The 25,737-nt window shown below is 39.7% G+C and overlaps 1 protein-coding gene and 1 pseudogene across 2 annotated transcripts in view; one reads left to right on the top strand and one right to left on the bottom strand.

Moving 5' to 3' along the window:
• SLC25A26 (solute carrier family 25 member 26) overlaps window positions 1–25,737 on the bottom strand; it is a 124,437-nt gene that overhangs the window by 41,822 nt on the left and 56,878 nt on the right. The window lies entirely within an intron of this gene.
• On the top strand, window positions 2,327–17,285 carry LOC115273300 (annotated as a pseudogene).

The following is a 25,737-nucleotide window of genomic DNA, read 5'->3' as shown; positions in this document are numbered from 1 at the left end:
CTCAACCGACTGAGCCACCTAGGTACCCCTAAAGCTGTTTCTTGAACACTGAGCTTTCTTTCAAGTGAAACTTTTATAATATAGTAGATGACTTTAGGAGCTCTAGAAGAATGGAAGGATTGTTAAATAGAAAGAGAGGTGGGTCATATGGCAAATCTTCCACTGTTACATAAAATAGCAATCAAACATCTGAAAATATGTGAGCTGTCCAGAAATACATAAGCCGCATGTGAATTCCTATTTCCTGGCAGGTAATGTCTTAGACCACATGCACTGAGTTTAAGACCATGAGACCCTAACACTGATTCACACAAGAAGCCGCCTCACAGAAGTTTTTCGTATCAAATAAAATTTCAGAAGAAAAAGGCACTGAAGTCCAACTAAAAAGAAATACTTTTATGAAGTAATCCATTTTTTAAATCTGCATCTTTTTTCTAATGTTTATTTATTTTTGAGAGGCAGAGCGTGCGCACACAAGCGAGCTGGGGAGGGGTGAAGAAAGAGAGGGAGACAAAGAATTCTAAGCAGGCTCCAGGCTCAGAGCTCAGCACAGAGCCCAACGCTGTGATGCGATGTGGGGCTCAAACTCACAAGCTAGAAAGATCTGAAGTCAGAAGCTTAACCTACTGAGCCAACCAGGTGCCCCTGAATTTGCATCTTAATAGGACTTTTCATTCTATTCTATTAATAATTGAGTGGAAAGAATACAAAATCATTACAATACTAAGAAAGATCAGCATAATTAAAAGAATCAGTGAAATTAGATGTCTTAGTCTAATTCAGTCTTGATTAACACCATAAGTATTTAGTGAAGGCCCATAATGCATCCAGAGTGAATACAGACCCTGGGAATACAAGCATGATCAATAAAAGGTCTTTGGCCTCAAGGAGCTGACAGTCTACCAGTTTAAAAAGGTTTTAAGAGCTAACTATACCAGGGGCACCTCGGTGGCTCATTCGTTTGAGGGTCTGACTCTTGGTTTCAGCTCAGGTCATGATCTCACAGTTCATGGGTTCAAGCCCTGAGTCAACCTGGGTACTGACAGTGTGGAGCCTGCTTGGGATTCTGTCTCTCCTTCTCTCTTTGACCCTCCCTGGCTCTCCTCCCTCCCTCTCTCTCAGAAAAATAAATGTAAAAAGAGTTAAAAAAAAAAAAAACTATGCCAGATGTTACTGTACTGAATATAAGTGACAGGCACCACATCCCACAACTGTCACCAGGTCTGACTGCTACAGCAGTTGAGCTGAATTGGAGCCTAGCTGGAAGTGGTACCAAAAAGCACAACAGCATACAGGTGGGGGCCAGGTGACTTTCCTTCATACAAGCCAGTCCTTCTCAAACTCCAAGACTGAGTAAACAGGAAGATGGATACTGAAGTTCTGTGGATAACCTACCCACCCTACACAGCCGCAGAAGCAGCTCCTTATTTCAAGAACGTTCCTCTCTGGGGACCAGTTCTGCGGTACTCCTTGAGAAGAAGAGTCATATTCAGAGGAAGGATAACCAGCCTCTTGCAGCTGCTACTTTAATAACAAAAAGGAGAACTAATGCGTGTCCACAATTACCTCTGTACTAGGTAAAAAAAGAAATTGGGCCATTAGCACTGTAAGGTTGTCCAGTCACTCCATTTCAACTTTCAACTTTGATCCAGAAAATAAAAAAAAATTCACAAACAAGGAACACTGAAAAAAGTTCATGGAAAGAGGGAAAGGGGACAGGTAAGGATGGGATACACACATAGAAGTTTCTGTGTGAATATACACCTGTATGTATATACCGTATACATATACGCCAAAGGCATAATTATTTATGTGAGAATAATATTGTCAACTGTCAAAACTTCAGAACCCTGTGAAGTAGACAGGATGAAATATCCATTTTCCATTTGTATAAGCTACAAAGCTGGGCTGAATAGGCAGAACTATTTATTTTTTTAATGTTTATTTATTTTGAAAGAGAAAGAGAGAAGGCATATGCATGAGCAGAGGGTGAGAGATGCAGAGAGATGGGAGAGAGAATCCTAAGCAGGCCCAGGCCTGTCATCAGTCAGTGAGGAGCCTGCATGGGGCTGGGTCCCAGGAACTGTGAGATCATGACCTGACCTGAAGTCAGCAATCAGACACTCCACCAACTGAGCCACACCGGCGCCCGTTTCATTTTTTTAATGAAGAAAAATATTCAGTGGAACCCTTTTACAAATGATCTTTTCAGTGTAAATAATTTTTTTTAATCACTGAAAGTTTAAGACATGCACGGCTATATAACATGTCAATCTAAGAGTTCATCCCTGCCTTTTGTGGCCATAATGGAGCTGCATCGGCCAACATGAAGTTCAACCTACTTGTGATCTCTGATCAGAGCATGATCTGCAAAAGGCATTTCAATGCCCCTTCCCACATTCGCAGGAAGATTATGTCTTCCCCTCTTTCCAAAGAGCTGCGACAGAAGTACAACATTCGGTGCATGGCCCTCCGGAAGAACGACGAAGTACAGGTTGTGTGAGGACACTACAAAGGTCAGCAAATTGGCAAAGTAGTCCAGGTTTACAGGAAGAAGTACATCATCTACACTGAATGAGTACAGTGAGAGAAGGCACATGGCACAGCTGTCCACGTGGGCATCCACGCCAGCAAGGTAGTTATCACTAGACTAAAACTGGACAAAGACCGCAAAAAGATGCTCAAACACAAAGCCAACTCTCACCAAGTAGGAAAGGAAAAGAGCAAATATAAGGAAGAAACACTTGAGAAGATGCAGCATACGACATTAAATAAAAACTATCAAAATGAAAAAAAATAATAATAATAAAATAAAATAAAAACTCATTCCCAACTAAGAGGGAAATAAACCCAAAAAAGAGGGACATAGGGAGAGCGGTACTTGAGACAAAGACCAGTTAGGAGGGTCCTGAGACAGAGTGTAAATCATTATTAACAGGGGATGGGGGACTAAACCAGGCTAGAAAGAGTAGAAACTGGGAGACAGAATCAGGGACAAACAGTGTTGTGGAAAAACAGAGTGATGAAGCCTTGGTAATGAATGTGAGGGCTGACAGAGAAGAGAAAGAGGACAGCAGCAGTGTCCGGGGAAGAAGGAACCCAGGGTGTGATGTCTGTGCCTTTCCCATTAACAGGATCTGTGACCCAGAGGTCTCTGATTCCTTATCTATAAAGCAAGCCTATTAGACACCAAGAGCTCTCAAGTCCCTTCCCACATTACAGTTTTAGCACCCTAAGGTTCCAAGGCATTACGTTTGGGCAGCTGAGAGAGCTCTGGGACAAAAGAGAAACAGTGAAGTCAAGAGGGTGCTACAGAAATAGAAGGCATTCCACCCATCCATCCATGGGACCAGAGATGCTTCAAAAAAATGAGTTTAAAATTGACTGCAGATTATATTAACTGTTTTCTGAGTTGCAACAGGGTTAGTGGAAAGAGAAAAAGCTATGAAGTCAAACAGTTTCGTTTGAATCCAGATGTGCCAAATCACCATGAGTGAGTCACTCAATGTCCCTTGACCTAAATATCAAACCCATAAAAAAGAGGCACTAACTAGGAAAATGAGAGACAGAAGAGCTGGGTATCACGTTTGGCTGCCAGTGGGTATTCAATGAATGGGAGCTTCCTTACAGGTGGTTCTACAGCCAATCTTATTTTAAGGTCTTTTAATCTCCCCACTTTACCTCACTGCTGCTGTCTTTAAGGTACTTTTTTTAAGGAGAAAAGGTTTTATTAGCATAATCTGTGGCATTTGCTAATTTCTCTAATACTGGACATTACAATAACACTTCTAGGACCCACAAAGTTGTTGGCCAACCCAAACGGATGTTTTCTTCAAAAATCCATCTGAAATTTCCCTCGCTGGTCCAGAAAGCTCCTATAGCTCCCAGTCCTTATGTTCAGCTACCCTCCCAGCATCTCCACTTGACTATCACACAGGCAACTAACTTAAACTCAGTTATCTCTTGTGATCTAATGTCTCAACATTCAAAGTCCATCCTCCTGAGATGCCCATCTTGGTGAACATGGACACTATGCATCCACGTGATTGTGTCAGGGACCTGTGGGTTGTTCTAGGCACCACCACTGTATTCACAAGCTAGGAGTCAATCCTAACCTGTCAATTTGCTCTCATAAATATCTCCCCAACCTGCCTATCTCCCTCCATTGCACCCCTAGTCCACACTACCATTACCTTTCACCTGAACTTCAACAGCCTAATTCATCTCTGTCCAGTCTCCTTTTCATTCCTCTTACCAGCATCTGCTCTCTAGATGATCCAGAGGCAGCATAAAAAAAGGCAGTCAAACAAAAGTAATCATGCATCATTCCACTGTGCGTGACCTGGCTCGTCTCAAGCCATTTTACCTTCCTCTATGCTCTAAGCTGTACAGGCTTTTCCCGGAGAGTCTTCCTACATGATTCTCTCTGCCTAGATTGTTCAGTCTCCACCAAACCCCTCTGCACCTAGTTAATGACTAATCTATACTCTGGAATTCAGACCTAAGAGCAGCACCTCCAGAAAAATGCCATTAACTGACCTCAGATCAGGTGTCCCAACAGACATTTTCATAGTTCTCGTGCTCTTCCTTTCAAGCACCCACCATATTAAAAAATATATATATCTGCCTTACCCACTAGGCTGTAAGCCAGGCAAAACCAAAGGGCAACGGCAATACTTACCTCATTCATAGATGTACCCCCAGGGAACAGTGCTTTGTACACATGAAAGATTGAGTGTGCTTGTAAATGTATCAACGAAACAACCAACCATCCATCCATCCATCCATCCACCCTTCTGTAAAACCTCATGTAGCTGGAATTTGACTCCAGATGTCCCAACAGGGTAGTGTGCACCACTATCATGCTTCCTTAATATTTTAATCTTTTATTCTGGTTATCTCTACTGCTTTGTTGAATATATGCCTTAAGGGTCCCACCAACTGGAACTGTATCAGTGTCCCAAGAGAAATGCTTCTACTGGAATTGTGGAAACATCAAAGGAAACAAGCTAAGGCAGGGTAAGGTTAAGGACAACCCACAACATAATGAAAGTAAATCCAAGTGAAGTGCAGGTGAACAGGAATGGTGGTTAAAAAGCTAAGTATTAAGCTGAATAATAGTACATGATAAAGGAAGAAAATACTCAAGCCAGCTCAAAATTTCCATAAATTTGTATTGCCTATAAATTTAGGATACCTAGTTTTGGATAACAAACCTTATAGAGTAACTTATGTATACTGACATTTAAAAATCACTGAGATAAAGCACAGAAAAAAATAAAGCAACGTGAACATCTTTGACTAACTACCTGAACCATTCTGACTTTAAGATGCAATCAATTCACAGGTGAAAGGTAGATGGAATGGTACTGTATAGTAGCCTTTTTTGCCTATGGGGTTTATCTCAGTTTTATTATTAAGCCTCTTCAACCTTAATATACACTCAGAGAAACATGGTGGTTGTAAATCAACAAGTTTCTACGTGTGGAATGTACTAGCATAGGGCCTGGCCCATAGTAGGTATTGGATTTAAATTCTTGGTTTGCTACATCAAAACCAGAAACATGCTGTTGTTTGGAAACTGTACAAAGACAGGTAGGCCAAGATGGCGGAGAAGCAGGGGATCCGTACTCCCACCCACACTGAGGCCAAAGGTCTCTGAACTTCAAGAGTCTGGGAGGAAAGAAGACAGTCTCTAGGAAGACAACCTCAAAGGTGCATAAGTGCAAACTGGGGGATTTAAAAACGGGCCAGAACACGGAGGCAAGGAGGGGGAAGGACCCCCTTCTGTGGAGAGACAAAGGGAAGAGAAAAAGCAGCTATGGAAACGTAGGACTGTATCTGGACAAGAGAAAAACCTCGACCTGGGACAGAGAGGGGTCCTATCCTATCCCCGTGCGGGGGGACAAAAGAAGTTCTCTCTGGGTTAGCTGGTACCCCAGGGGTGCAGTCAGCATCAGGAGGAACTGATCCCCTTCTCTGAAGTGTCTGGCTCACAGGACTACATTTTGGGAAGCATCATTAATAGGCACAGAGTGAAAGCTTGGAACGTGGCTGGGCGTGGGGCATAGAAGATGGCCTACCTTGGCTGCGCCCACGGTACAATGAGAACAGATCCAAAGGAGTGATTTGGTACACCTGGTTCCAGAAGAAGGGATGGGGGGATCACCATTTGTCTTCCCACAACCACCAAGGTGGGGCCTCAGGGATCTACCACGGGACCCACAGTGGAGGCAGGAACCACCTACACCAAACCACACCTATCTGAGCTGGAGAGCTACTGGAAGCCAGTAGATGCTACAGAAACAGACGGCCCCTCCCCGAAGAGCAGCACTGCTGCACTGCTGTGATTAACTCTTGATCAATTTTTGCTATTCAGATATATTCTCCCTTTTCTCATTCTTATCTCTCCCCTCCTCGGGGCTGGTTATTCTGGTTATAGGGCTGCTTCAACAGGCATATTTAATCCATCCTCCTGATGCATGTTCTACACCTCCTTCTTTACCTTCCTTTCTCTTTCTCTGGAATAATCAGACTATATAGCTTCTCTGGGTAACATTATCTTTGTTTCTTTCTCCTCACCTCCTGCTGTATTCTTTTTCTTTCTCTGAATTAAGCCTTTTAGTCTCTCTGCCTGGTCAATGTTCAATTTCTCTTTCTCCCCACCTCTGTCACTTCTCTCTTTGTATATGCTCTTCCATCAGCACTGCCTCCACCCTGCTCTTGATTTGTAGCTGGAATTTCTGGTTTTATACTTTTAGACTGTCCTTTGTTTTTTGGGTTTTTTAAATTTTTGTCAGTTTACTTGTTTGATTTGTTTGTGTGCTTGCATGTTTTTGTTCCCTGTTTTCCCTTCCAGGGCTACTTCAAGGAACAAACCAAAGCACATATGGTGATGGTGGAGAGTCCAAAACATTACTACGAGTAGGGAAATAAAATAACCAAGGTCACAACAAAAGAGACCAAGGGACACCCTTAAAAGAATACTTCCTGAACAGCAAGGCCCTGGACAGTATATAAGCTTCCTTTAATATAGCAGTCTTTGCAGGTGCAGAGTACATAACAAGCCTTTAAAACTTACAAGAGACAGAAAGCTAGCCAAAATGATGAAACGGAAGTACTCACCCCTGAAAAATATCCAGGAAGAAGTGACAGCTAAAGAATTGATCAAAACAGATATAAGCAACATAACTGAATGAGAGTTTAGAACAATAGTCATAAAATTAATTGCGGGGCTTGAAAAAAGGCATAAAAGAGAGCAGAGATGCTATGCTACAAAAACTATGGATCTTAAAAATAGTTGTGATGAATTTAAAAATGCTACAAATGAGGTGCATAATAAAATGGAGGCGGCCACTGCACAAATTAAAGAGGCAGAGGAGAATAGGTGAGTTAGAAGATACAATTATAGAAAAAAAGGAAGCTGAGAAAAAGAGAGATAAATTGTTCCAGGAGAACAAAAGGAGAATTCAAGAACTGGCTGATGCAATCAAATGTAACAACATCTGTATCACAGGAATTCCAGAAGAAGAAAGAGAAAATGGGGCTGAAGGGGTACTTGAACAAATTATAGCTGAGAACTTCCCCAATCTGGGGAAGGAAACAGACACTGAAATCCAAGAGGCACAGAGAACTCCCCTCAGACATAACTTGAATCAATCTTCTGCATGACATACCATAGTGAAACTGCAAAATCTAAGGATAAAGAGAGAATTCTGAAAGCAGCTAGGGATAAACGGGCCCTAACATACAATGGAAACTGTAGAAAAGATCACAAACGACTGCTGTCTCTTTTCTGGTTGGCATTCTATGATGCAGCCCCTCTGAAGAGCCATGACTCTCATGCCTTTAGAACCTTCCCAGTGAAGTTCTATTTTGCATGGGGTTAGGATCTCTAGGTCTGTGGGTAAGTTAAAAGACCACATCGTGTTACTCTATGGTAGTGGAACTTCTTGCCAAAAACCAAGGCAACTCAAAACCGAAGAGATGGGTGCCTGGGAGGCTCAGTCAGGTAAGCATCTGACTTCAGCTCAGGTCATATCTCATGATTTGTGAGTTCGAGCCCCACATCGGCTCTGTGCTGACAGCTGGGAGCCTGGAGCCTGCTTTAGATTCTGTGTCTCCTTCTTTCTCTGCCCCTCCCCCACTAATGAGAGTGGGCTCGCTCGTGCGCCCTCGAGATCTCTCTAAAAAATAAACATAAAAAAAAAACAAAACAAGAAAACAAGCAAAGTTTGGATTCATGGTTAGGAACCACGGGCAGCTACAGCACCTGTGCTATGGGCCAAATGGGTGTGCAGGCACTGTGAAGCACAACAGTTTGCTCCTTCTTGTTTCTCTTGCCACCTCACTTGGTAAGGAGTCAGTACCAGTACGTCCAAGGGCAAGAAAGGGGAAAATGAGAAATCCCCACATAGAATGTCTTTATAACAAGAGCACAGAAACCCCTGAGCAAAATGGAGGAATGGGGAAGGAGACCCCTTGGTGGGACTAACCTGTTTAGAGCCCGAGCTGGCATGAAGACAATCCCACATTGGTAAGAACTAGAGACAGCAGTCCCATCTTTGGAGAATCCTAAGCTCCTTGGAATATCTGAATGTTTTCTAAGCACTTCAACCATTCGGGAAGTGATAACAGCCAAATCTCTTTCCCTGTGGCATGGATTTTCTAATCATACCATTTCATTTATCAAGCCAAGTACCTATGATGTGAACACATGAAGAGTTTTCTTTTTATCAGAGGTCAGTTGAGGGTCCCAAATACATTATGAAAGAGATTTCCAGATTTCCATGTGAAAGAGGAACTTAAAGACAACAGAACAGACTATTATTTTTCTACATCCTTAAAGAAAAAATAAACCTTTTTTTCATTCAAATATAATCAGTTAAATAACATACACAGAAAGTCTCCTCTATACCAGGACACTTAAATAAAACCATCACAAAATTTTACCGGACAACACCCTCTATCCAGCTTAAAGAATTTACGCGAGCTAATACAACACCATTCAAGGAGTATATTGATGTTGAAACAGAATAATTGCTTTTCCTAAACAACAGTATTTCAAGAATACTTAGATATGCTCGGGGTCCTAGGCCTGACCTACTATCACATTTCACAGAGCTGGTTTTTGTCACTCAATTATACAAGCAGTATTTCTCACAGTGCATGCTACAGTTTGAAGAGGAACTAAAAATAGGATTTTCACTAGAAATATGTAAAACAAAAACAATCTCTCCAGCAAGAGAAGAATAATCAGCAAATGACTTTTCTGGAAGTTGTAAACTGGTTGAACCACTTTGTTTAGAGTTGGCAGCATCTATTAAGCTAATTATATATCTTACCCTATGACAAAGCAATTCTACCCCTACACATAAATCGAAAAGAAATGAGTACCTAAATTCACAAAAACCACATAAAGCATTCGTGATAGCTCCACTCATGATATCAAAACCTGCCAACAACCCAAATATCTATCAACAGAACAAGTGATATACAAATGGTGGTATATACTGTAAAAGAAAATATAAAAAAAAGAATTATTATACATAGAACACGCCTGAATCTCAGGGAAGGCGCACACAAGGCACACGGTATGCAATTCTGTTCACATGAAGGCCAGGAACAGATAAAACATCTGTGCTGAGCAAAGTCACAACAGTGGTTACCTCTAGGGAAAGAAGATGTAGGCATGAAATGAGAAGGTCCCAAGAGCTTCTGGGTGATGAAGTTTTTTATCTTGACTTGAGTGGTGCTTATGGAGATACATACTACATAAGCACAACACACCGAGCTATGCACTGAACACCTATCCACTGGAAGATATGTACATTATGCCTCAGGAAAATAAATCAATACAGGCCTTTTCATAAAAGCAAAGCAAGAAATTATGATGGAAGGGAACATGATGTGTTTGCTACATAAAAATATAAAACTTCCATATGGAACACAAAAGATAAAAGCCTTGGAGAAAAATAAAAGACAAGTGACATAATTGGGCATATATTTCCAATGTACACGACAAAAGACTGATATGCCAAATATGTACCTCACAATTTAAGTACATCTAAGCTACATCTGAGTAAACAGAAGATTAAGCACATCTCAAACATAACATTAACAAAGGATGTCAACTGGAAATTCTCAAAAGAAACACTAACACCGCGACATGAATCCTGAGCTGTAATCTCAAGCTGAGAAAGTGCACCAGGGGGACCTGTTGCGCAAGAAGCGCCCCCATCAGGCAGCCAGAAGCCCGCCAGCTAGGCTGCATGTATTCAGCCACTTCCTTGTAACAAGCTGTAGAAATACAATACTTCCGTGTAATTTTCCAGCACTCTCATAGCAGCAGATGGCATTTTCCTTGTATAATTACCACACCGAGGAAGGATTTCTTTCCTTTCTCCACTAGCAGCAGCCAGTCTTGGCCTGGAATACGGGTGAGTTTTGTGCCTGTTCTCCTGACCAACACCCTATACTCACGTAGGGTCCAGAGCACAGACCAGCTTTTCTGAGTACTGCTCCACTCTCAGATTCTGGGCCACAAGGGGGCTCTCCCAGCTCTTCTGCCCTGGCCCCCAAATCCGACTTGTAGAGTAGCCTAAGAAATGAGCTGAATGGGTACAGATGCTCCTGGTACTTGAGATTTGAAGGAATTCTAAGCTCTCACAACAGACCACACTGAGCCTTCCAGAATAGGTCAGGATTTCAGGTATGTCCTTGTTGCACCTTCACTGGCTACCACTTCTCCCCATTTACCAAAGGTGAAAACAGTCTGTGTGCCCTGTCTCTTCCTGGAGACAAGGGCTTGTGACCCTCCGTAATTCAGTTTCCTTGTTTGCTTTACAATCTCAGCTGTATAATGGGCTCAAGAAAAAGCACTGTTATTTTATATATTATCTCCTTGTGGCACCATACATCCTAAGGGAAAATGTTGTCACCTCTATTCAGAAAATATTTTAAAATAAACACAGAAAGAGACTCATAAAAACAGTGAGCAAACTGATGGATGTCAGAGGGCAGGGCGGAGGGACAGGGTTGGGAGTGTGTGTGTGCAGAAACAGGTGAAAGGGATTAAGAGGTACAAATTTCCAGTAGGTCACCCGGATGGAGAGAACAGCAAAAAGGGAATGTAACCACTCTGTATGCTAACAGTAACTACACTTAGCACAGTGAGCACAGCATAATGTACAGAAATGCTGAATCACTATGTTGTACACCTGAAATTAATGTAACACTGGATGTTATCAACTACACTTTAATTTAAAAAACAAAGAAAGAAAATATTATGCAATGAATGGAAATGAAAACACAGTATCATAGTTTGGGAGATACAGCTAATCTGGTGCTTAGAGGAAAATTTATAAATTTAAATGAGGGAAGAAAAAAAAAAGAAAATTTACAAGTTAACAACCTAAACTTCCAATTTATAAAGCTGGAAGAGAACAGCAAAATAAACCAAAGTAATAGGAAAAAGGAAATAATAAAGATAAAAGCAGAAAGCAGGGAAAGAGAAATAACAAAATTAGGTAAAATCGTTTTTTAAAAATTGATTCTTTGAGGGTGCCCAGGTGGCTCAGATGGTTGAATGTCTGATCCTGGTTTCAGCTCAGGTCATTATCTCACAGTTCATGGGTTCAAGCACCACATAGGGCTTCCCAATCATAGTGAGGAGCCTGCTCAGGATATTCTCTCTCTCTGCCTCTTCCCAGCTTGCTCCCTCTCTTAAAATCAATTAAAGAAAAATTTTAATGGTTCTTTGGATAGGATCGATAAATTCACAAATTCCCAGTCATACTGACCAAGAAGCAATACTGGGAAAGAAGGAGGTGACATCACAGTAAAAGGAAAACACAAACAGCTTAGATGAAAGGGACAAATTCCTTGAAAAGCTGACACAAAAATAAACCTGACACAAAATAAAATACCTTAACAGCCCTGAATCTCTCCAACATATTACATTTATTAGAAGACTTCTCACAAAGAAAACCTAGGAGGCCCAGATGGTTTCACTGTTCAATTCTACCAAACAATAAGGAAGAATACCAATCTTAAGTCAACATTTGTAGAAAACAGAGTATTTCCTAACACATTTTAGGATGCCTGAACTACCCTGACACCAAAGCTGAAGATATTCCAAGAAAAATCTACAGATCAAAATTCCTCATGAAGGAATCCTTAACAAAGTATTAGTAAGGTGAATCCAGAAATACATAAAAATAATAATAATGTGTCATGAACAGGTAAACTCTATACCAGGAACACAAAGTTGTTTCACCATTCTAAAATCAATACAATTTGCCACATTAACAAAATAAAGAAGAAAAGTCACGATCATCTCAAGAGATCCAGGAAAAGCTTTTGAAAAATTAAACACCAATAATAATAATAATAATAATAATAATAATAATAAAACAAGCAGTAGTAGGCAACTTTTCCAACCTGTGGAAGAACAGCTGTAGGCAGCAGACAGCTGACACCATACTCCTTGGCAGAAGACTGCGTGCTTTCCCCCTGCCTGGAACTCCAAAACACCAGTGGGGTCCATGGCTGCCACTTCTATTTAACATTTTATTGCAATGTCTAGCCAGTACGTAAGGTGAGAAAAAAAAAAAAACGTATATTGGAACAGGTGAGTAAAAAAGTAAGAAGGCTGACAGTACCAAGTGTTGGCAAGGAGATGGAGCAACTGTGACTCAGTAAGAGATGGAAGAAATGTAATATGGTACAAGCACCTTGGAAAATGATTTGGCAGTTTCTTAAAAAGTTAAATACATACCATATGGCCCATCTACTCCACTTCCAGGTACCTGCCCAAAACAAGTTAAAACAAATGCCCTCACAAAGACATGCATAAGAATGCTCACAGCTGCTAATTTTTTAATAGTCCCAAACTGACAATCCACATGTCATTTATAGGAGAATGGAAACACAGATTATGATGTATTTATACAACTGAATACCACCCAACAACCAAAAAGAATAAACTCTGATACATGCTACAACATGGATGAACCCCAAGAACATTCTGCTAAGCAACAGAAGCCAGACATTACAGAGTCCATACTGCATGGTTTCATTTATTTTAAGTTCTTTAAAATGCACACTGCTCTTAAGTGCTGGGTAGCTGGTTAGTAGTTGCATAGGATGGAAATCTGACCATAAAGGACACAAAGGAACTTTTCTGGGGTGATGAAAATGTTCTACATCAGCGATTGGCTAACTACAGTCTGCAGGCTGGCTGCCTGTTTTGGTAAATCAAGTTTTACTGGAACGCAGCCGTGCCCATTAATTATGTGTTGCCTCTGCTTTTACACTCTGAGGGCAGAGTTGAGTCGTTACAACACAGATTTTATGGCCCACAAAGTCTAAAATATTTATTATCTAACCCTTTACACAAAAGGTTTGCTGACACCTGCTTTTTATCTCTACTTGGGAGGATAGGTTACAAGGTTGTATGATGAATATGTCAAAACATATTCAACTGTGTGCTTAAAATGGTCATATTATAGGCAAAAGGTAGCTTTATAAAAGTAATCTGAAAGGAACAGTGCTTTGAAGAGACTAAATCATTACATAAAAACAAAATATTAGTCCCAGAATTTAGGGGGGAAAAAAGGACAATATAAAAGCAAAAGAAACAAAACTGAGCTATTAACAAACTTTAAAAACTAAAAACATATTTTTAAATATAATGAATTATTTCCTTGTTTTTAGACCAGAATGTCATTTTCATTATAGTAAAGCTGACTGGACATTTGGTTGTAGATTTGCCAAAAGCCTGTTAAAGACAAGAGACTCCATTCCATGTGCCTTGTCTTAATTCTCTTTGCCCGATCACCCCTTCTGTGCCCCTCACTCCCCAGCTCACGGCCTGTCTAAAGGAACAGACACACTTACATTGACTCTGCTTCATGGTATTACACCAGGCAGGGGAGAAAGAAGGAATCTTCACTCACACCTGGTCCTGATGCTTAAAGCAGCTACAAGTGTAAATGCCTACTCGAAAAGCTCCATTTTGCAAAGGGAACTATTGTAAAGAAGTCCGTTTTATAACATGAAATTACTTTTGAAATGGTCATTTTTATCCAATGCATACCACAATAATTAAAAATCAAGACGATAAAAAAAGAACTCAGGAGGAAATTTATTCCCATCCCATTTAATCACAAAACTTGACTAGAAATATACTATGAAAAACTTGCAGAAAATTGCTTACCAAAAAATGTGTTATTTTCTATCATCAACAGACACTCCAAATAACTGATGCATGGGATGAAAAATTTCAATTAGTAACTGGTAAATTATTTCATACTAAGAGCTGGGCTATAACCTGACATACGAGTTAAAGTCACTTTATACATATAAAACTTCCAATTCTAATGTAACATTCATTTGCCCGGGCTTATTTGTTATTAAAACCACATGTTGGCACTGAACCATTTTATGGTTCATTTGAGACAAACATGCAGAAAATTGTGGGAAACAAACAGAGCCCTAGAAGTCAGTTAAAGGCAAGACACTGAACTTCAACACAGTATCAGTCACAGGAGGCTTTGTGAAGCCTAAGCTAAGAAGTCCATCCGTGAGTGAAAACAGGTTTATCTTAATAAGTAACTCTACTGCAGCTGTAGTGAAAGCAAGGCTTCAGCCACTGTCCAAGTTTTCATTTTCAACCCACAAAGTGGAAAACACAGATCCCAGGATTTAATGAGAGAATGCGTGCCAGAACTTTAAATGATGTCTTCACCTAGTTGTATATTCAAATGCTTCAGGGTAAAAATGTCCTTAGAAAAAAACCCTAAAGAATGTTATCAAACTAGCAAAACAATACTGACAAAAAGAACTCCTTTTGTGAAAGACACTTTGCTATCTACTAAAGACGAAAACGGGCAGCTGGGGTGGCTCAGTCAGTTAACGTCTGATTTTTTATTTCAGCTCAGGTCATGATCCCAGGGCTGTGGGATGGAGCCACGTGTTAGCGCAGAGCCTGACTGGGATTCTCTCTTCCTCTGCCCCTCTCCCCAACTCATGCTCTAAAAGTAAAATTAAAAAAAAAGAAGAAGAAATAGAACACAATCACATCAGGATCCACCTCCTCACATAATTGTTTTTCAAAATTCATTTCAGACAGCCACATGTGTTTTAAACCAAGTTCTTACTGATAATTCCAAACTCAAAACAGCATACTACTGTTAAAACAAAGTTGGTTGAGCGTCCAACTTCGGCTCCGGTCATGATCTCACAGTTCATGGGTTGGAGCCTCGCGTCAGGCTTTGTGCTGACAGCTCAGAGCCTTCTTCGGATTCTCTGTCTCCCTCTCTCTCTCTGCCTCTCTCCCACTTGTTTGGTCTCAAAAATAAATAAACATCCATAAAATGTTTTGGATAAGGCAAAAGGCAATAAAGTAAAAAAAATCTAAGAAAGCTAAGCAACAAGAAAGTATAATAAAACCCCACAGGGGTGCCTGGGTGGCTCAGTCAGTTGAGCATCCGACTTCAGTTCAGGTCATGATCTCACAGTTCGTGGGTTCGAGCCCCGCGTCAGGCTCTGTGCCGACAGCTCTGAGCCTGGAGCCTGCTTCCAATTCTGTGTCTCCCTCTTTCTCTGCCCCTCCCCTGTTCATGATCTGTCTCTGTCTCTCAAGAATTAAAAAATGTTAAAAAAAATAATAAAAAAATAAAACCCCACAAGGAATAACTTAAAATTCACATTTTGCCATGCTTTCCACGGCCCCCTCAGTCAAATATCAAATGACTTCCCCTCTCCTTCCCAGTAATTTCTATAGACCTATCCCCAACCACTGGGCACACAATTCAAATGAAGAAACCTTTAAATAACCTCTATAATTTGCTAGACATTATGATAGGTAAACAAGTCAAAGAGATGCAAATCCCTCCAGTAAAGGGCTTCTCAAACTGGAAGCAATACCCCCAAACTATCAGAACTCACAGCAGATCACTCTGGAAACCCAGAGGCAGCGGTGGCTGGGTTAAGAAGGAAAACCTTCCTAGAGATGCGCAGACTCCTGACATGCCATAAAGGACAAGGAGAGGGTCTTTCTCTAAATGGACAGATGGTAGCAGGCATCATAACCATCTGCAGGGCTTGTTAAAGCACAGACTGTGAGCCCTATCCCCAGGTTTCTGATTTAGGCAGGGCCTGAGAATTTGCATTTATAGCCAATTCCAAAAAGATGCTGATGCTGTTGGGTCAATGGACCACACTTGGAGAACCACTGGTATAAACAGATGTACGTGGCCTGTTTACAGATTCCCAATTAGTTTCCTGTGGTTGGAATACAGTTTGCATTAATGTGTAATAATACCAATTCTTTGAAAAAGTTGAAGTCGAGGTATTTTCTAATGTTTATTTTTGAGAGAGAAAGAACATGAACGGACAAGGGGCAGAGAGTGAGGGAGATACAGAATCTGAAGCAGGCTCCAAACGCTCAGCACAAAGCCCAATGTGGGGCTCGAACTCACGAACCGTGAGATCATGACCTGAGCTGAAGTCTATGCTCAACCACTGAGCCACCCAAGTGCCCCTCAGGATATTTTTAAACAAAGTCTAAAGCTGGCGTAAATAAATTATCGTAAATTTACTTCAAGACGCCCAAGTGGCTTAAACCACTTCATGTCTACCAGGATGAGTATAATCAAAAATGGAAAATAATAAGTGTTGGAGAGAAACAGGAGCCCACATAACGCTGAGAATATAAAATGATGCAGCCACCATGGAAAGCTGGCAGCTGCTCAAAAAGCTACCCAGAGAATGACATCAGCCAGTAATTCCCCTCCTCAGTACACACCCGTGAGAAAGGAGAGCAGGGGCTCAGAAACCTGCACACCAATGTGCACTGCCTGCCACATTTGCAGGTTTGTGCTCCCTCAAGATTCTTAGGTTGGAATCCTAATGCCCAATGTGATGGGGTTAGCAGGTGGGGTCTTTGGAAGGGGATGGAGTCGTGAGAGGGGGGCGCTCCTGAATGGGATTAGCGCTCTTAGAAGAGAGCCAGTCCCCAGTACTCCCTGCCCCTTCCATACAGCCTGGGGAAGGATGACTCAAATATATGAATCTAAAAATCCTCCTAACCTTAATCTATAAACTCTGTCTGTTAACATCATCTTCTTCCAGGTGAGGATAAGAAGTCTGCTACCCAGAAGGAAGCTCCCACCCGACCAGGTTGTACTCTGCTGGTGATTTCCAGCCTCCTCAACTGTGAGCAGTACATTTCTGCTGTTTACGAGCCGCCAGCCTGTGAGGATTTGTTACGACAGTCCTGATGAACTAAGACAGGGCAGCATTATTCCCACTAGCTAAAAGGTGGAAGCAACCCAAGTGTTCATCAAGAGGGGAAGGGATGAACAAAATATGCTAACCCATAAAATGGAATATTATTCAGCATTAAAAAGGAGTGAAGTTTTGATATACAAACCACATGTGGACAAAGCTTGAAAACACACTCTTAAGTGAAATAAGTCCAACACATAAAACGAATATTTTATAATGCACTAATGTTAGATATCTAGGACAGATAAACACATAGATACAAAAAGTAGACTGAAGCTTACTAAATATTGGGAAAGGGAGGGAGTGAGGAGTTATTGCTTAATGGTTATAGAGTTCATGGTTAGGGTGATGACAAAATTTTGGAAATAGGAGTAATGGTTGCATAACACCATGAAAGTAATTTATGCTACTGAATTTTACACTTAAAAATGGTTACAATGGCCAAGTTTGTTATATATATCTTTTATCATCAAAAAAGAGTTCAAATGTCAATTACTTGTCCTAAAAACCCAATGAAAATTCAATTGCTGGTATAAGTACTTTGATTTCATTTCAGCTGAGCACTTAAGTTATTAAGACATGTCATTATTGGCTTCATTTTGTCTATAGTACTTACATGCTCACTAAGAAAACTTGCTTAGACAACAGTTTTAATGGAATTTAGTCAAGTAAGCTGTGAAAGACAGTAATAGTTATTAAGAACTAGCTCACTAATCAGATTCCAGGAAGGTACAAAAATGCTGTTGTCTCATTTCATATAAAAATTATCTAATTCAGGGGCACCTGGGTGGCTCAGTCGGTTAAGCATCTGACTTCAGCTCAGGTTATGATTTCATAGTTCATTAGTTCAGATTCCATGTCAGGATCTGTGTTGACAGCTCAGAGCCTGGAGCCTGCTTTGGATTCTGGGATTCATATTTTCCCTCTCTCTCTCCCTCTCTCTCTCTCTCTCTCCCTCCCTCCCCCCCCCTCTCTCTCGGCCCCTCCCCGGCTCATGTCTCTGTCTCTCTCTTTCACAAATCAATCAAAAAACATTTTAAAAATTATCTAATCTAATTTTCCCCCAAATCCTATTAAAAATGGATTGCCTAGTGAAAACATATTAAGTGTTTTGAGAAACATGCCAGCAGGATGCATTATATATCAGAATGATATCTATGACCATATTTACTTGCTTAGCATAATACAAATTTGCAGTTGCATATGGTCTCACTTGCTTCTGACATCCCTCACTTACTTTCAATACTTTTGGTACTTTAAAAAAAAAAGTAAGCAATTTCATTAGACACAAATAATGTAACGTGGCTTCTGCTATATAAGAAATTTCTAAGAAGCTATATACTTAATACACAGTCCTACTTCACTAACTTTGATTCTACAATTTCTGTTTTAAATGTGGCTAACTATTGATTTCCTACCCCCAAACTATGAACTCCTTGAGCATGGAGGACTCTGCCTTCTTAGAGTTACAGTCTTTGGCATAAGATAATATATCTGTATTACACGCAAGTTTAGAAGTACAGATAGCATAAATCACAATAAGTGGGGGAGGGCAAGAATCACTTGAATTTATGAATCAAAAATCCCTCGTAGCCTTAACCTATAAACTCGCTATCTGTTAACATCATCTTAAATCCTAGCCAGGAGTCCCAGTGTCTATACCACTGGTCAAATGGCTCAGTCTCGTCACTCTCAGAGAACCATCTGAGGAGAAAATTATGCAGATCTGCCTGAGAATAAAGCTGTGTTCTCCTCTGTCTGTAAATTACAGCAGTACAGTTAATAATGGAAAAGAACTCCATTGCCCACATGTAGACACTGCTTCGCCAAACTTCTCACATTCGTGAGAACCCATGGAATATAACAAGCTTTGAATTATTATTCTGGGGGAAGGGGATGAAGATCATTTGGAAATAGCGTTGGCTTTGGACAGCTGCAAGTGTAAAATTTAGCTCCCAGAAAATTGTTAGTTGTGTAATAAAAAATCCCAGGATTCTAAACAACTGATACCACTCAGGATGATGCTCAATGACAATGAGCTGGGTTAAGGCCAGTAAGTTTCAGGATGGCCCTAATAAGGATGACATCATCATGAGGACAGCAGTAACAAAAAATCACAACTCTACAGGGCTATCTTTCAGACACTCTCATAGGCACCTTATAGGTACAAACAAACAAGTAACGTCAACTACCTGACAAGGAGCTATCACCCTCATCTTGCAGATGAAGAAAAGGAGGCAAGATTAAATAACTTGCCTAAGGACACAGAAGTAGGAGGGACTGGAGCTGAGACCTGAACCCAGACAGGCAACCCGCAGCAGCCATGCTCTCACTCCTCTCCTCTATCAGGATTCCCATGTTCATGTCTGTAGGCACTAAACACTGTATCTGTCACCATCTGTACCTATAGATAAGACAGGGTTCATCAATCTAAGTTCTTAACACTTAGATAAGAGCGAAAACAATGCTCAGCGTACTCTGTACTCTGTCTAAACATGTATAGAAGTAGAAGCATTTTTTCTAAATGAAAATGTTAAACCCCTGCTCTCTAGAGATTATTTAGGTCTAGCAAGACTGAGTCCCTGTTAGTTGGAAGCTATACTTTCCTAGCGTGGGCTTTTGTTTACTTAAGAATATGAACAAACAGATGTAGATGTCGCGCTCTCTGGCACTGAAGCCAAAAGGGGTACAAGAACTGGCCACGCCCTCCAACCAGACTGAGAACTACAGCAGACAACTCAAAAATCCACCAAAGATTTATGCACTAAACTTGTCCTATACATGGCCAGCTTCACCAATGCCACATGTGGCAGCGTCATTACTAAAATTCCTTTACATATAAGCAGTGGAAATCCGTACCAATTTAGCAAGCAAAATTTTACTTCAAAGCACCTAGGCTGCAAATTAACTTCACATTTCACTTCATTATAAAAAACACGAGCACTTGTGATAACAAAGTCTGGGAAACTGGCAATTCTGAGATGAATTTTAAAAAAGAAAATTCAATTTTCATCTTTAACAGGAGGAGGTCTACAATTTGCTCTTCTTGATGAATCCTATTTCCCATTCTGGAATCGAAAGCTTCAAAGAGTGAGTTCTGTCATTTTACTCCTACAAGTCTAAAATTGGTCCAACATTATAAAAATGTATAGATTTTATTTCAAAATGAAAAGGGACTTAAAGGATTTTCCATGCCATTACTCCTAAATCGGCTTGGAAATCCAAATAAAATCTAATTTAAAAATAGAAATTTAAACTGTAGAGAAAAAGAACTCTGCACATTCAGCAGGGTGTAAATACAGAGAAACAAGTAAATTTAACAGGATGCTAACATACAATACGCATGTGTTAGCAATCATTGTGAAGAAGGCACTAAAGAAATCAGTACTCTCTGCCTCCCTTGAAAATATGCTTCAGTCTAAAGCACTCAGTATTTCCTACTTGCTCTCTAGTAAATAGTACTGTTCAAACTTTTTAACAAAACAAAAAGAAATAAAAAAATAATCTCTAGGAACACCAGGCAAATATGCACAAATCACCGGGTAACTCTCAGGAGGATATAATTAAATCTTTACTCAGTCATGGAAGCTTGAAACAAACAAAAAACAAGCAACGGCAACAACAAAAACTGGAGGATCTTTAAGAAAGTAGTTTCTGGATTGCAATTGTTCGAACTGTTAAAGATGAACAGGAAGAGAGCACCTGAAATGCATGCAAGGCGTGTATTTTACTTGAAACTGATTCATATTTCCCTTAGAAAAGAATACAGCTCAAATCACATCACCAATGTCAAGAGAACAAAATTCTGGTCTTTATGAAAGGTCCGCCAAACTACAGTCAACAGGCCATTCCAAGGGGTATTGGTAATGGCTAACTACAGTGTAACAAACAAACACAAAATTTAACCTAAGCTAGAAGTCTACTGGAGTTCACTGTAACAGGATTTGAGCTATAATTAAATTTGATTAGTTTGGTTGAAACTTCAAGTTCAAAAGAATTATCAGCATGAATGGATGAAAAGCCCTTTTACACGGGCATTTTGAAAATATGAAAAGGGCTGACACAGCAAACATCAAAGACTTTAGAAGCAATTGACCCTTCCCAGAGCAAAGGAGAAACGCTAACAGCTGAAACTCAGATGCTGCGTGCAAAGAAAATAAAGTTCCAGATGGTTCAAAAAGCCTGGTATTTGATTAAATATTAAATGCTATTATTTTTAACTGGATTTTGCCCAGGGATAGCCAAATGTGTCATCTATAAAACGTGAAAAAGAAGTCTGATTCCGCCTCCTTGAAAAACTAAAGCAAATAAATATTCCAGTAATCAAAAACTGGCTAGCAAGAGAAAGGTGCTCAAGGAGTTGTAAGACATTCAAACAATCATGATTTTAATAAAAGAACAACAACAACAACAAAAAACCCCTGCAACCTAAAAACCCAAACTTTTATGTGAAGAAAAGAAGACTTCACAGAATTTATCATTTTACTATTTGGAGATATTTAACTTTTACTCTATAATAAAAAATGGCTGAATACACACACACACACACACACACACACACACACACCCCTTTTGTCCACCCAAATTACTTCATATTTTGGGTGCACTTAAAAAGGAGGAAAGTAAAAGTAACCAGCATGGTAAATTCAGCCTATAGAAGTATATCAGTGTCCAAGGGTTAAGAGATTTTAGAAGTTAAAAAAACACTATTAAAGAATTATGTATGTAAAACCTGTTGTATGCACAGTTTGAAATACATATACATAATGGAAATGTTTATATGTAATTACACACATATCAAATGAACTGTATATAAATGTGTAATTATATATAATACAGCACACATGTCTTTATGTTGTACACATATGTGTATGTACACACACACACACACACACACAGAGAAAATCACAAGTCTCTTTTCAACAAAATGAAGTTAATTTAGAGGAAGTTCAGGCTATATACCCTGAAATTTTAGATGCACCTTTATGGGAGTTTTTACGTTTTAAAAGTTTTGTCTTTTACTGTGCTTTTATCTACGTAATTTGGGATTGGCGGGGGTGGGGGGCTGTTTTTCATGAAATAAGACATTCTGTGCCAAATGAAGCAGGTGTGAGATATCTCAAAGATGAAAGCAGTTCTCCAAATAACAGCATCATCCTGTAATGCTTTCTTGACATGTGCAATTCTCCTACTCCTCTCTGTGAGATTTAATACAAAGCATTATGTTTGTGATCTTTCCTAACGTAGATGAGTAATCTGATTGGTGCTCATTTCTAGTGCTTTTACAAAATGAGTAAAAAGTCAACTTAACACTGATCTCACTTAAAATGAGTAAGAAAAGCAGCCAGGACAGGCTACCATACCCCTAGATGTCCTTTTCTTAAAGTATTTACTTCACAAGCAAAACAACTGTTGATGGATTTTTTTTTCAATTCTGAAAACTGTTATTTCAAATCATAACTTTCAAAATACCTCAATCCCTCACCTAAAAGAGAAAATCCTATGAAGAAACCAATGACACTGTTTACTTTTTTGTCATGTCAAAAAAATCATGAAGGTGACCTATTAGGACCTATTTTTAATAAAATTTTCATATTAAAATTTTCTACACAATTTATGACATAAGGTATTACTGGAGGAAAATAAATATTAGCCATTAGTTTCTGTAGTAATATTCAACGTTCCATGTTTCTCCTGATTTACCTAACAGTTGCAGAATTTAAGGTTTTTTTTCTTTACTTGTAATAGAACAAGAAAATCTTTTAAGTGAAGTTGATATCACCCAGTCCAGTGGTTCTCACACTTCAGTGAACATCCAAATCACCTGAAGACCTTATAAAAACATAGGCTCTGGCTCGACTTCCTGAAATTCAATCCTTAGAATCTGGATTTTATTTGTTTTATTTTATTTATTTTTGAGACAGAGGGAGAGAGCAGGGGAGGGGCAGAGAGGGAGGGGACAAAGGATCCAAAGCAACTCCATGCTCACAGCAGAGAGCCTGATGCAGGGCTAGAACTCACAAACCTCAAGATCATGACCTGAGCCAAATTCGACTCAACCAAACTATGAGCTGAAGACACTCAACCAACTGAGCCACTCAGGCGCCTCTAGAATTTGTAGTTCTAAACAACCCCCAGATAATGCTGCTGTTGTCAGTACAAGAACCATACTCTGAGAACCAAAAATCTAGCCAATATTTTCTATCTTGATAATTAGCTAAGTGGGTGAAGGGAAAAATGAATACCAAAAAATGGGATGTGGTGTACTGTATCCTTAACAGAAAAGACTTTCAGGAGCACCTGCGTGGCTCAGTTGTTTGGGCATATGACTTCAGCTCAGGTGATGGTCTGGAAGTTTGTGAGTTCAAGCTGTGTGTGCAGCTCAGAGCCTGAAGCTGCTTCAGATTCTGTGTCTCCCTCTCTGCCTGCCCCTCCCCGTCTTGTACATGTACATGCACGTGTTCTCTTTATCTCTCAAAAATACATAAACATTAAAAAATTTTTTGTAAAGAAGACAAGACCTTTAGTCCTTAGGATCAAAAAGAAGTTGGCATAAAGAAAATGTAAGCCAGGCAGATTACTGATGATCCAGTTCAAGATCCTGTGAAGAGCCAGATAATTAATACCTTAGGCTTTGTGGGCCATACTACTCAGTGCTGACATTGTAGTGTGAAGCCAGCCGCAGATGAGACGTACATGAACTAGAATGGCTGTGTGCCAATACAACTTTATTAGAAAAACATGCTGTGCTCCAGACTTGGCCTACAAGTTTCCCAACCATTTTAAAACTGAGAAAACCAACACCCAGAGAGGTTACACAACCTCAAAAGGCACAAGATGGTAGGTGGCACAATTATAACTAGAACTTGGGTATCCTAATCTTGATACAGTAAAGAAGAAGTTGTGGTATTACTTTGATAAAAGCAACAAATAAAATGTCTTCTAAAACTTTATGCTGCTTAAGGACCAAAAAGAAAAAAAAATGACTTTACTAATAAAAGACTGTATTTAATACTGTCTAACTAATACAAGACATTACCATTTGCTATTGCTAATATTTTTTCTAAACGAGAGGGAGAGGCTGACACAGCAGAGGCCACTCCTCTGACTGGCCACATGGCGCCCTGGCATCTCACACCGGCCGCAGCAGGGCCAGCAGGCCAGCCCTCTGGTCAGGGGCTGTGGGAAGCGGGGACGCCAGCTCAGTCTTTCACATTGCTCATCCTATCCTCCATTCACCAAATGCCATCATACCTTTCAAAAATCGTCCCCAATGGTACCAAAGTTTTCTCATATAAAAGCCAAAAGAGGTAGTAAATTATGAATCCTAAGTTAAAAGCAATGTTTTATGCAGACTATTAGGCTTGCTCTCAATTCTAGTTGTTAGTTACTAAGGTTAAACAGAATATTTAGCTAACAAAAATAAAGCAAACATGCTTATCTTTACCACAGATAACTCAGCATATTTCATTATGTGTACATACATGTATACACATATAAAAAATATACTTTACCGTATGCACACACACACATACATACTTTTTATACTTTCATAATCACCTAAGCTTGTACTCCTAAAAGTAACATCTGAGTAAGTAAATCTATGTTAGCAATAAAGTAAATTTTATGCATTGCCTTATCACTACTTATGCCAGTTTACAAAAAGTTGTAAAGCCTGTGCATACATATTATGAAAAATAAAATATTGTAGCTTTAACTATCAAACACAAAGTCAAAAAAGGCTTTTCTAAAGTTGCCGTACACTTACAAGTGTGTATATCCAATTCAGGATAAGAATGATGAGTCCTAAATCTGAGACAAAGTTTCAGACATGTTTGATGTATCCTGAACCATGCATGAAAAAGCGTCTGTTATTTACAGATCAAAGTAACTCTGAGTATCCTAAAACTAGAGTGAAAAATGCCCAAATCTAATTTCATCCCTGTCCACATGCTTCTTTGAACTAATAATTCAGAGAATTGGTCAGTATGTTGAGCTAATTAGCATGCTTAATGCTTGCCAACTTTGATGGCTCCAATTCTTTATTTTAAGAACCAGAATATTAAAACTTGTTTTAAAAACACACACACAAGCAAATTTGGGGAAATCCAAAGGTGAGTCCCATGCTAACAAAGTCACATAGGTTGAATAATGTCTCAAAATGTCCCAAATATGAGTGACACCTATTTAATTCTAAGCTATCAAATGGGGTGTAAATGATTTTTGGGTTTGGATTTGCATGAAATGAATTCCACATTTTTTTCTGTATCCAGTCATGTTTTAAGAGATTCAGCATACATCTAACTTTACTTCAACATAAGGAATTGTAGTGAAGTATTCCTGATAAGAGATTAACATTCCATTTTTTTTTTAACCACAATGAGAGATTTACTTAAGATCCTTCAAGAAAAAACCCAAACTTAAGAAGCCAAGAACAAAGCGTGT

Source organism: Suricata suricatta, chromosome 12 (assembly GCF_006229205.1).
Source record: "Suricata suricatta isolate VVHF042 chromosome 12, meerkat_22Aug2017_6uvM2_HiC, whole genome shotgun sequence".
NCBI classification, from domain to species: Eukaryota; Metazoa; Chordata; class Mammalia; order Carnivora; family Herpestidae; genus Suricata; species Suricata suricatta.
The sequence above is the reverse complement of the archived record's forward strand: the minus strand, read 5'-3'. Positions and strand labels throughout refer to the sequence as shown.